This window comes from Bombus vancouverensis, chromosome 1 (assembly GCF_051014615.1).
Source record: "Bombus vancouverensis nearcticus chromosome 1, iyBomVanc1_principal, whole genome shotgun sequence".
NCBI lineage: Eukaryota > Metazoa > Arthropoda > Insecta > Hymenoptera > Apidae > Bombus > Bombus vancouverensis.
The window spans coordinates 6236423-6248924 of record NC_134911.1 but is presented as its reverse complement, the minus strand read 5'-3'; the positions used below and the strand labels follow the sequence as shown (position 1 = coordinate 6248924).

The following is a 12502-nucleotide window of genomic DNA, read 5'->3' as shown; positions in this document are numbered from 1 at the left end:
CTGAATTGTTCGTTGTCCCCCATCCTGCCACCACCATCTCTCTGCATCTTTTGTGTCGGCTGTATACCACCGTCGTCTGCTGAGGAAGTGTTACTTCCTCAGTGATATCCCGTCGATAAAGAACTCCGTTTCATGTATGGTATGTTTCAATAGTTGTACTTATAGCGCTATAGTTGTGACATTATGTTATATACAGTGCAGTGGTATAATACAAGTATAATAGCTTTACGATATTATAGTGGTTATTATGTACATTGCAACAATAGTTACAGCATTATATTATATATAGTATAACAGTATCAATGCAGTTATAATAGTATTAGATATATGTAGTGGTTTTGCATAGTCGTACGACATATTATATATAGTAGTTTTATATGAGTAGTATAGTTATTGAAATGGTAATACGTGTACAAGTAATAGCATGGTACTCCGAATATCATAGTGGCATAGTAGTATAGTATTATGTTGCTACATGTAGCAGTAACGTAGTTACTACTAACAGAAGTCATATTATAGTTGTGCTACATTTAAAATTTCAGCAGTGTAGTACAACCATAACAATTATATGATATAGTAATATTCTATATGGTAATATGTGTATGAATTTATTGATAGTAGTAATATGTAAGTGTAGTTATAGCAGTATATAGTAGTATAATTAGTAACTTTTTTACATTTTCTAGTAGATATGATACTGGTGTGTGTGTGTGTGTGTGTGTGTATGTATGTGACAGAATGTCCAAAACTGGAGACTATGAGATATGGTATGCAATAGTAATCGAGTACTACGTAATTAAGTTCTAGAAGCGTAGATCGTAGACTTCGTAATTTTAATGCAACATGTAAGTCGGTTCTTTCGTTCTATTCATTTTTCTTCTTTTTGTCGTCTGACTTTTTTCTAGGATAGCGATGTGTAATTGATACATTCAATTATGATGACGTTCCTGACGATTAAATGACGCTGTGCCATAGACTGTAGACATTGTCATTAGCAAGATCAGAAGCAAGTATTGGAATAGTAAAAGTGAAATTAATGATCATAATTAATTTTTACAGGGCTTCTCATCTGTGACGTGATAATATACTGTTTCTTTCCTATAACGATGATATGAGGCTGATACATATTTCTGATGAGAAGGTAGCTCAAAGTCTCTCTCCGAATTATTCCAAATTGATTCAAAGTTTGCATCATAGGATCATATCAAGATTGTACAGACGGATGAAAGTTTCTTTCCGAGTTATTTTGAATTTCTTCAAAGTTTGCATAAAATTGTTCAAAATTTAGTTATAATTACTTAAATAATTAGTTTGTACTTGGCATACAATTTTTTAGCATTGCCGTAGGATTTATTTATTTAAAATTAGCTTCATTTAAAATTGATTAATCCAGAGTTTGCACAGAATTATTCAAAATTGGTTGAAAGTGGGAAACAAAGGCAGAGAATAACATTAACTAACTAAGCTAATCAAATCGTTTGCCACTTGATTGAACCAGTTACTAAGTAATTATTTATACACGATCGGAAACTGTAGATATGTAGACAACTCTGACAAGTGAATAAGGGCGAGCCGATTCGTTCTATCGTAAGCTCGAACGAGCTCGCGACACAATATCCAATAATCCTTGAATTAAGAATTATACTTAATTACACGTTTCTACGTAACTTTATCATGGATAAACGCGTTTGTCATGACGACCTCAAGAAAATCAGTGGATCGTAAAATTATTTCACTTTGTCGTTCTATTAATCTTCTACTATATATCACAGTAGACTGTAAGCATTTCTAAGCAAAGGATGATAGTTCTACACATATACATATACGATATGCTATACAGTATTCTATACTATAATGAGATGCATAGAACAAATTAATAGTGTTATAGAAGAGTTGACTGTATATTGTATTCGCGCACTTTTTCTCTCACAATGTTATCTAGGTCATTCATGTTGTTGAACATTTTTCAATCCATGGCATTTGTCATTTTAAAACGTTTAATAACAAGTGAATCATTGATGACCACCGTGATTAACGTCATTGATGATCAACGTGTTATTAACTTCTTCAAGTTCCACTAATACATGCGTTTAACGCTAACTTTGTACTTGATTTTTCATTTTATATTTTCAAAACGCTATCTTCATAATTTTAAGTAATAGTTTACAACTATAGAACAGTGTTTGTGTATTATACTACTTTCTTTTACTTATCATATTCTTGTACGAGTATTATTTTAATGTTACTTATATATCTACTCATATACTTCTATATTATGATTACCTTTTTACTTTATTATCTAAACGTGTTATACAAAGCCTAACTTAACTCTTAGCGAAAGCCTAACACAAGAATTGTAATAATAAGTAATAATAACACCGATATTATTTCACATTCATCTATTGATCTATGATCTACATATCATCAATACCACCTATTGACAAAAGCCGCAATCACTTAGTTGCCAACCCAATTGATATCACTTTAAGAATATCAATTTAAAATTAAAAATTTATCCAGAAATTTTTGTACTGTAGATTATGTATGGTATCGACTGTAAAAATCCCCAAATTATAACAAGTATTTCATAATAATTCAGAATTTAAATACAGGTATCGTATGAACATTCCCTGTAGAAAATAGAAATCAGATATATAACGAACATGTTAACCATGATAATCGACCGAATGAGCAAAAACAACGTTAAGCATGATTTATCGTGCTGGAATCATGTAACGTCATCTTATAAAAAATGATAATAACATAAAGATACGCACTTACGGGAATGAGAATATGAAAGATACAGGTACTTCTTGCTTGTCAGTTTTCATTGGATAATTTTAGTGTATCATTAATTTTGTTTCGGTGTAAGTTGGTGGTCAGGTTGAAACATGTGCGTTTAAGGAGACGGCTATAACACAAACTTACGACTATAAGAACGTAAACAGGAGTATCATAACCACTTAGGAATATTTGTTTCAAGGATTTATTGCTTGCTTACTGTTTATTACGGCCGAATGCCGCTCGCCGATCACAAGTATATCACACCCTCTCTTTATCTTTATCATTGCAGAATATATTATCAATAAAAAGTTTAGAATCACTTTATGTTTCATAAAACTTGATAAATTAAAAAGATTGCAAGTTAGAGTTATTATTTTAATGAAAAATCTATCAGAATAACAATCACTATTATTATTTGTGGTATTGTATAAAAAAATTAAGTTACCTTTTTTAGAAACATTTTTCTTAACATAATTATTCGTAGTTCACATCTATTCATAATTTTGTATATAATTTTTCAGATGAGCATTCAATAAATTTTATTATTATATGGAAAACTAAATTATCTGTTGTTTTATTAATAATGAATTAGCGACTAAAAGTTTGAAATTAATTTATCTTCTACAGAGAAATTTAGTATTTAAGAAAAGTTTTCATCTTAAAATTTCTTTATCTTGGAATGTTTTTTGACCGAAACTCTATCAAAATAAAGAAAATCGTTATTAATACCCATATGATATTAATAAACTATAGAGTAAAATTTTAGGATTCTTTTCTTGAAGATTTGAATTTAAAAATTAAGTGGCATCCTAGAATTCTGTTCTTTTAAGATACTTTCTAGTTAAAAATCTAAATCCAAATAAATTGTTTTCGATATCTATGAAATTAATTTCTATAGAATGACTAGCGATTTAACGTAGCTATAAATGAGAAACTGACTTAAAATTTTTAATTGGTCGTGAGTGGATACAATTTTGTTACGGTAAATCACAGCTTCACCAGATCCGAAGGGGAGCCAAGGAGAATTATTTATGAAATATTGCTCGTTGCATAATCTCAAGGAGACGGCGCATAACATTGTTAATGTCCTTTTAATTATTGTATAATGTCCATTACCTATGACTAATTGTTTCATTCTTCAAAATTTCCTACTTGGCGTCTCCCTAGAGATCCCTAGTGCAAACGTAATGCCACTTTATTTTCTATGTAAATCCTTTCCCCTTATCACGCATTAAAATCTGAAAGCAATTCTCTGTTCTATGCAATGTTTTAATTTTTCCGCCAATTATAAGTACGTATGTATATCGATTTAACCAAAGAACAGCATAGGTTGTGTGAAATTATGACGATAAAATATGTTACTATGGTTGTCCAAGAATATCTAAAGAGAATTCTTGGTTACAGAAAATTCCAATTTCCAGTCAATTATATATTATATAAATCTATATTACCTACATCGTTCTTCTATCAAACAGATATCAGTTAGATTGGCAACTAAGTGATTACGGATTTTGTTATTAGCTGGTAATGACAAAATTTGCAATCACTTAGTTGCCAACCTAATGGATACCTGTTTGATAGAAGAACGATGTAGGTAATATAGATTTACAATTAATGTTACAGAGAGAAGGAAAATGTTATGTTATAAAATTGGAATTATCGAATATCTTGCAATATCCAGCCAATTGTATACTTATCTAGCAGATGATGTAGAGAGAGAGAAAGATATCAGGATGATATTTTAAGTTTGATTGTGTAATAAAAGCTAACAGAAATTCTTTATTCTAAACATTAGAATGTTTAGCCAATTATATGAATACCTGTGCGACAAAGCAACAATATAGGTAACTTAAATTTATGATACAGGAGAAAGAATAATAAATGTAGTCGTTCGATCGAGATAGAACAATTTGTCAAAGTACGTAAGCAGGTACAAGCTTGCATTTACTATTAGTTGCAACGCCAGCACCGATTAATCAACCGCTTGATATATATATATTATCAGTGACGCATAATCGCGCGTGACGCTGTGGCTTGCGTTTGACTTTGCGTTTTTTAAAGCTGAAATCCATTCTTCCGATTCGCAACTGGAACTTCCAGATTGCATTGGGAATCACCCATCCGTATGATTTTTGTCACACGATCTGTAACGAACAGATTCATGAAACTTTAACGACGTATCGTCCTATCTGATTGCACTATTACACTTCTTCTCGTGTTTGTTCGTGTTTTTCCTCGTTTCGATCACGAGCGAAGCTGTGCAACGTAAATTGCCACCGTATTTTTCGAGTTTGAATCTGAAGGTGTAAAGAAGACTTGCAAGACAAATCAATGCGATTTTAAATTCACGCTTGTACTTACCATCGCTCCGTGCATAATAATCCAATTGGAAACGCGTGTAACGCAACGCAATGTTAGTTACGTATTACGAAACCAGCAGGAAAACTTACAACTGAATTTTAAATGGATTAGTTTATGATCATAATCCTATATTCGCTGTTTAAATATTGTTTCATATTTACCGTTTCGTGTACTACTCTTATTGAAAATTGTCGTGGGCATAATTAGTCAGATATTTCAAATATTAGACGTATATCGTTGAGCTATCTTTGCCCTTCTATGTTCTTCAGAACAATTTTATCTTCTATTTAGAATGTTAACTATTTTAACTATCAAAGTGATGGATTTCAGATTTTTTGTTTTTCGTAACTATTAAAATTATACACGTAGATGCTTTCGACGAAACACAGAATACAAAGAATGAACACAGGAACATAAGTAATTATAATAATCTATACATGGTGTATTTAACTACAAACATTTTGTAGATCGTTGCTTCTAATGCTAAGTCGAATGTATTAATTAAAAGTTTGTCTTACGTGTTTGTGTGTTGGTCTCTTATTATTTCAATTGTCTAAATAGAAGAATGTTATCAAACGCGAACGACACTACCAAGAACATTATACAACAGGTAGGAAATTGTTCTTTTTATCCTGCAATCATTTTGTTTAGAGTGATTTATAGTCAGTTTAGAGAGATTAATAGTCATTTGGGTTAGTTGAGATGTATCTAAATCTGTGACAGATTTCTTTTAAGATAGTATCTTATTTCTTTCACCTGATTCCTCCAACAGTCTCCCACATTAGATATATTTATTAAATTCTTATCTGATCGTTAATTTTCATTGCTGTCAGTTGATCCCCCAAAGGATAGCCATCTTTTTAAAAGGATGTTAGGCTGCACGAACAATGCTGAGAAATTGTATAAAACTATATGAATTATGAACATGAATTTTAATATCGAAGTAATTATTGCTAATCTAAGTGATTAATTCTTATTTATATAAATACTATATGATATAAATATTAAAATAAAGTTCAATTCTTATTAAATTTAATCAGAGAGATTATTATTGTTGGTTAATTCAAATACGTCTACTATTCTCCAAAAAGGATGATCGCAGAGTAATTTTTGTTATGCTTGAAAAAATACGTGGAAACGATGGAAAATGATGGGGATGTGGATGAATGCTTAGAAATTCAAGGTCGGTTCTCGTGGCTCGTCGCGTTCAGCTTCAATTAGTTTAATTCAAATTTAACGACGTAATTGTAACATGGTCGGGGCGAATGGCTACTTCTAACTCATCTAACGGTAGCTAATTGGATAATCGTTCCGAGTGGCGCACATTAATCGCGTCTTATTCCATGAATAGCTGCTTTTGTTATTGTCTTGTCTCTTTATGTTCCTGTTAGAATGACAAATTACATACATCATCGATCATTCGTTATATTATTCGCGATTCTCAGAATTTTTATCGGAGATTTATTTGTTACTAAAAATTTTCTTTCCTTTTGCGTATCATCTGCATTCTGTATATTTTTACGTATTAAAATTTTCCATAAATCCGTAAACATCCACGATTGACACACGGTGGATTAATGGGAATATCTATGTATTTATGAAAAATTTATGGCTATAAAAATCTACAGAATAAATACGACATGCAATGGAAATATGGAAAAAATAAAGTGCTTATGAACGAAACAAATCTCTGGTTGTTCTATTTATTTTCCATAAATATTCGTCGTTCAGTTATCGTCATAATGTTTCTAACAAAGATGACTCGAATAATTGGGTTAATACAATCTAATTTGTCATTCCGGAAAAATCGAAAGGCGAAAACATTTGTTTCCTCAGCGATTTACTAAAATTCGAAGAATTCCACGGTAGTCTAAGAATTTTTCGTGTATGATGCATCCATTCGCGATTGCGACATTGAATCCAACAATACAGAGTACATACATATTACGTTTTACTTCGCATATCGAGTTGTGTAGGTTATCGGTGCAGGTGTATGCGATAGTTTGTTTGTGCTGGGAAATCGATCAACGTGCATTACTTTACAATTTTTTCATTTTATTACGCTCCTTGGGTATTATTTATGTAATTATTCATGCAATAACGTAGTAATCTGCAAAAAGGTGCAACACTGCATACCGTTGTTATTGAGTATATTTTTAACTTTATACAGATTAATATATTGATATAGCATTATCACTATGAAGTGATTAATAATATTTCTTATAGATTTTTTATAAATATTTTATCATATTAAAAAAGAAATTAAAGTGTATTGTTTTGACCTGTATATAATTTTGAAATTATATTTATAAAAATATTTCACTATCATCCTATGTGTGTCGTCTTAATATTATGTTTTACTTAATTTTAGTGTAAATTATATACTTCATTAATTAAAAGAATCAGATCGAAATACACGGAAAAAGCGGAACATGATTCATAGTGAGCCTTCTGCTTCGGTCTTCAATGGCAGGAAATGTGTTAATTTTATATTTACACACATGTATACGTATGTCTATTTTATATTTATACCACCTCTAAAAAAGTATTCAAGGAACACTAGTAATTGACTTAAATTATCCCTCCTACGGTTTTTAATTTAAAGGGCTAATTACGCAATCAGGGTTGGCGTATTTAATATTGGAACTGTATTAGAATTGATTGGATATCGGTGCAGCAGCAGGTATGCTGATTGTTGATAAAATTGTGCGAACTACCAGCAGTACCATGCAATCAAGCAAATTACAGCATGGAATAGAAGGGGATTTTTTGTGTTTTTATTAAAAATCAAGTCATTTTTCTATGTAAAACATCATAAAATGAAATTTTTTCAAATATAACATTCCTGCTTGTAGAGTGGCGTATGCATGAATGTTATTTACTTTCCACCGATAATGCTTCTACATTTCTATCAAACGCAAGCGATCATTTTTTTCATTGCCTATTACGCTATTGATGTGACATTCAATTGGAGGCAAAGTACTATTCATTCATACGTAATATGCTATTTCAATAATTAAAATTGCGACTTTATTAAAAGGAATAGGTATTTTTCGCTATATAAGCTAAATATATGTAGGAAAAATATAAAGTTTATGTTTATTCGATAACTATTATGATTATGTTACTTGTACTATATTTATCATAATTTCCTTTTGATATAATTAATATTTGTATTTTTCTAATAATCGACACTGCTTTGATCATATGTAATGTATTTATTCCCATTTTTATATAGTAATTAATAACATTCCATTAGTTTGCATATACAGTATTTACCATAAATTTCTTTGAACAGTTAGCGTTACTACTATTATGATTATGATGGTTTAGTCTAATCAATTCTAGTAGTATCGATTCTTTATAGCAGCACATTTCTCTAGAATTTTTTGAAGTTTTTCAATATAATTGCCACAGTGTTCAATATTTACATGTAATCTTCTTTTCACGATCGCTAACTCTTCTTATCGCGATGTTTCCAGTGCATTTACTTGTAACTTTTTCAATATTTGATATTTTTGTTAACAATGCCACTTTCAGCATGTTCATCCGTAATTATTTCCCACATTTAACACAATCTTTCAGTTATATTTATTCGTTATTCCCTTTCGAGATTTAATATTTTTTTCAAAACTACATTCGCCAATGTTCTTATTTACGATTCTTTCAGCATAAATATCACCTGCCCGTATATTTTGCTTTACGAGTTATCGCGTTTTCACTCTTAAGGGAATCCCATGCGGTTGGTGGAAATTGGAAATCCCGTCGTAGATACGCAACTATGCGTGACATTTTCCTGTTACACTCACACGACATACTATTCATCGGTGTCGTGCGTGTCACAACTTCTTGGATTTCAGAGGTCATTGCTTGATCGTTGAATGAACCAGTCGACAGGCGGTGAACGATCTTGTACATTCTATGCTTTAGAGAAATACCAGATCGATATACCGTTACACGTATGTGAATGAAGCAATCTGAACAATATAGGTCTATTGCGGTTTTACTTTGCCTATGTTGTTAAATTCTTATCAAGACTTTCAAAGCTTGATTTTATCTAATCTTCATTCAATTAGTATTTGTATGCTTACTTTAGGATCTTTGCAAATTTTGTTTAAATGTCTAACCACTCAGTGATATTTGTATGAAATATTATACGTAATATATTTAGTATTTAATTTCATTATATTTGATATCTATAATATTTAATTAATAAATATTTATTAATATAATGTAGAATGTACAATATATATATATGTATGTATTTTATTATTATTTATTTATTATTGCTTAGTCCGTGTCTTTCGGCTTTGGGCGAACTTACGGTTTTACATCTCTTATACCTATTTCGCTTCTTATATATGTACCTCCCCTCTTATCCACTCTATTATATTGCACTCTCTTAATTATTCTATCTCTAAAAACTAAGAATTAATGACTAAAAACTATTGCCACTTTTGGACTTTTGCCTCCTTGCTATGCTTCCTTCTTGTCGTTCCTCCCCGTCTTGTATTGCCCTTCTCTTCTTTATTATTGCTTTTAGTTCTGCTAGTCATTCTCCAGTCTCATTTAGTGTTTTTTCTATGTCCTTTGGTCCTCCCTTTATTTCACATTCTTCTATTACATGTCTCAGGTCTTCTTCTTTCCTTTTACATAGTCTGCATCTTTTTCCTCCCTCTTCTATAGAGTATTACCTAACCCCAATCTTGCTAATATTTTTTTGTTCTTCTACTTCATCCTTCCTTCTAAATACTTTGGTAACTCTTCTTTGACGATTTTCCTGTAATGTATGTTATATTTGGATTCCCTTATTCTTTTCCACCTCTCTTCTGCTTCCCTCTTTCTTCTTTCTGCTATAATTTGGTCTGCTGTCATCCTTTCTTGTTCTTCTCTTGTTTCCATCTGTGTCCCTCCATCTTTCACCTCATCTAGCCACTTCTTTCTCTTTCTTGCTCTTTTCTCTTCTTGGTCATTTGCCCAGTTTCTCTCTCTTTCTTTTATGCATTCCTTTACTAGTTCCTTTTTCGATTCTAAGGCTTTCCCTTCATACCTTGCTGCTCTTTTTAATGTGTTCTCTTTGATTTCTGTTAGCTTGCATTCTTCTATCAATATATAATTTGGTGTTGTTATATCTAAACCTAAGATGCATTTCACATATCTTCTTTGTATTCGATCCAGTCTTTCTTCCATGTTCCATACCTCTGCTCCAAACAGCGCCACGCTTTCTACATATGTATGTATATATTATAGATGTTACATTTATATGTCGGGTTTGTCGGGTTGGCGCTGGTTCTTGGGGCGCGTTGTGTATCTTCGTTAGGACAAGCCATTGTAGTTGTTCAAAGAGGTTTGTATTTACAGTAATATGTATAAGAGTTGATTTAACAGGGTTTAACAATTATACGTGATTATAAGACTCTCTTAAAGTAAAGACAATGTTCTTAGGTTCAAACGAATCCACGGTCAACGGGATAACTCTTTGTACAATTGGATATGTGTTGATACTGAAAATGACGTTAGCTATGACGTACGTTATCTTTCAGACCGCCAGACAGACTTTGTGTATAAACTCTCCAAGGTGATGATAAGAATAAAAGACTGACACGTTCACACTTGTCAATTGCGTATTGATCAGGGTTATCAACAAAATTCCAGGCGCCATTACTAGGCAGACTCGCGTAAAGCCGGGACTTGTTTGTTAATACAACGTGTGTCCCTCAACATTGGTACTTCTACTGTTAAGTAAAACGTTCATCCCGTGACCGTGGCTACGTTCGGTGACCAGTTGTGTCACCTGGACCCCAAGCCCACTGTTATAATACTATAATGAACAGCTATAACAAACAGTTTAGACCAAAGTATTGGGAATCTTCCCAAAATTCCAAAAGAAAGGCCCGTTATCCCTACATCTCCGACATATGGTTATTATATTATATATATGATATATAGTCATTATATATCATATATAGTAATTCATTGATATAGGTATATTAAATAAAAAGAGAAACTAGAAACGTGTGGAAAAAAGTGTCGCAAAGGAAAGATAAAAAATGCAAGAATGTTTTACTTCCATCAATATGTACACCAATGATACTTTTTCTTCACTTGACTTTAAGAATCAGTTGTTCGTCTACTTAGAATGAACATCGATGATTTTAATGCCTCTTGATGCAATAATATCGATCGTGCCAATAACGTTACGCTGTAATTATTGCACTAGATATATTTTATTCGTTGGAAGCTCAAATTGATCAATTTCACTGATCTTCTAGACCTTACGATTTCACAATCACAACCTCTAACGAGCCACCATTTAGATAGTATAAACGGTAAAAAGTGAAACAAGAAAAATGAAACACAGAATTTCATACGAATCGATTTATTTTACCAGTTTCAAAAAGTTGCCATTTTTTATGATATTATTGTTGCGTGTGAAAGTTGTGCTAATTTAATTTATTTTCGTTCGTTCTGATGATATTCCAATACTCCTTTCTCTACTATGATTCGCGATAACTATTTCCAAGAAAAGGTGCAGCATCCAAGCATGAATAATTACGCGAGAAAGAGAAGTGTTGTTTAAGTGTGTGGTATTCGGCGCAGTGAGGAGGATGAGGTCGATAAAATTGACCTTGGCGTTTCTTTTCAACTTCGCAGAGATTATCAGTCGCGGGACAAGATATCAGAGTAACACTTCCGGCACGAGGAAGCTTACACGTAAAAGCTATGGGGCGAGTGTTGCCGCGGATGTGATAAATTAAGATTGTAAAATAGGGTTATGCCCAGCGTGGAGAGAGATCAACTATTGTTCTCGCCACTTGACCCAATCAGACGTTCAATCAAAGTTATGTAACACGCAAAATACTCGACGATCATCGGTCGCGTTGATCAAAACAACGACGAGTAAGCCTCGTCATTTATTCAGCGTTTAAATCAACCCACGAATTTCATCATTTTTTACAACATTCAGTTTTTCATTCCAATTTTGTATGGTTGCAAAGAAAATTCTGCAAAAATCCAAGGAAAATTACGAGAAATACAGCACTGGCATTTTTATCTATTTGATTTTACACAAGGTGCGATTCCTTTTGAATTTTTGGATAGGATGCAGAAAGAGGAAAGGAAAAGGAATTATTGAAATTTTTGTGGTTTTAAAGACGACATGATACTCTGCGAATTTTTTGGACAGAACGAAAAAGTTACGATTGCAAAGTGGATTTTTATGCACTTAGGCGAAATTTAAAAGTTTAGGAATGTACAAAGCGCACATAATATGCAGAAAGGTAAAAGATATTCGAAATGCTTGTTGTAACATTTAATAAGGAAAATTAATTTTTATGCAATTTCCGTTTCATTAATA

The 12502-nt window shown here is 31.9% G+C and overlaps 1 protein-coding gene across 1 annotated transcript in view; it reads left to right on the top strand.

Moving 5' to 3' along the window:
• The first annotated feature begins 38 nt into the window (after nucleotides 1-38).
• The window catches only part of ETHR (ecdysis triggering hormone receptor), a 108562-nt gene continuing 96098 nt past the window's right edge, over nucleotides 39-12502 (top strand). The window contains exon 1 of the mRNA XM_076622994.1: nucleotides 39-139. The gene's annotated coding sequence lies outside the window, so the exon portion shown is untranslated. The remainder of the gene's footprint in view (nucleotides 140-12502) is intronic.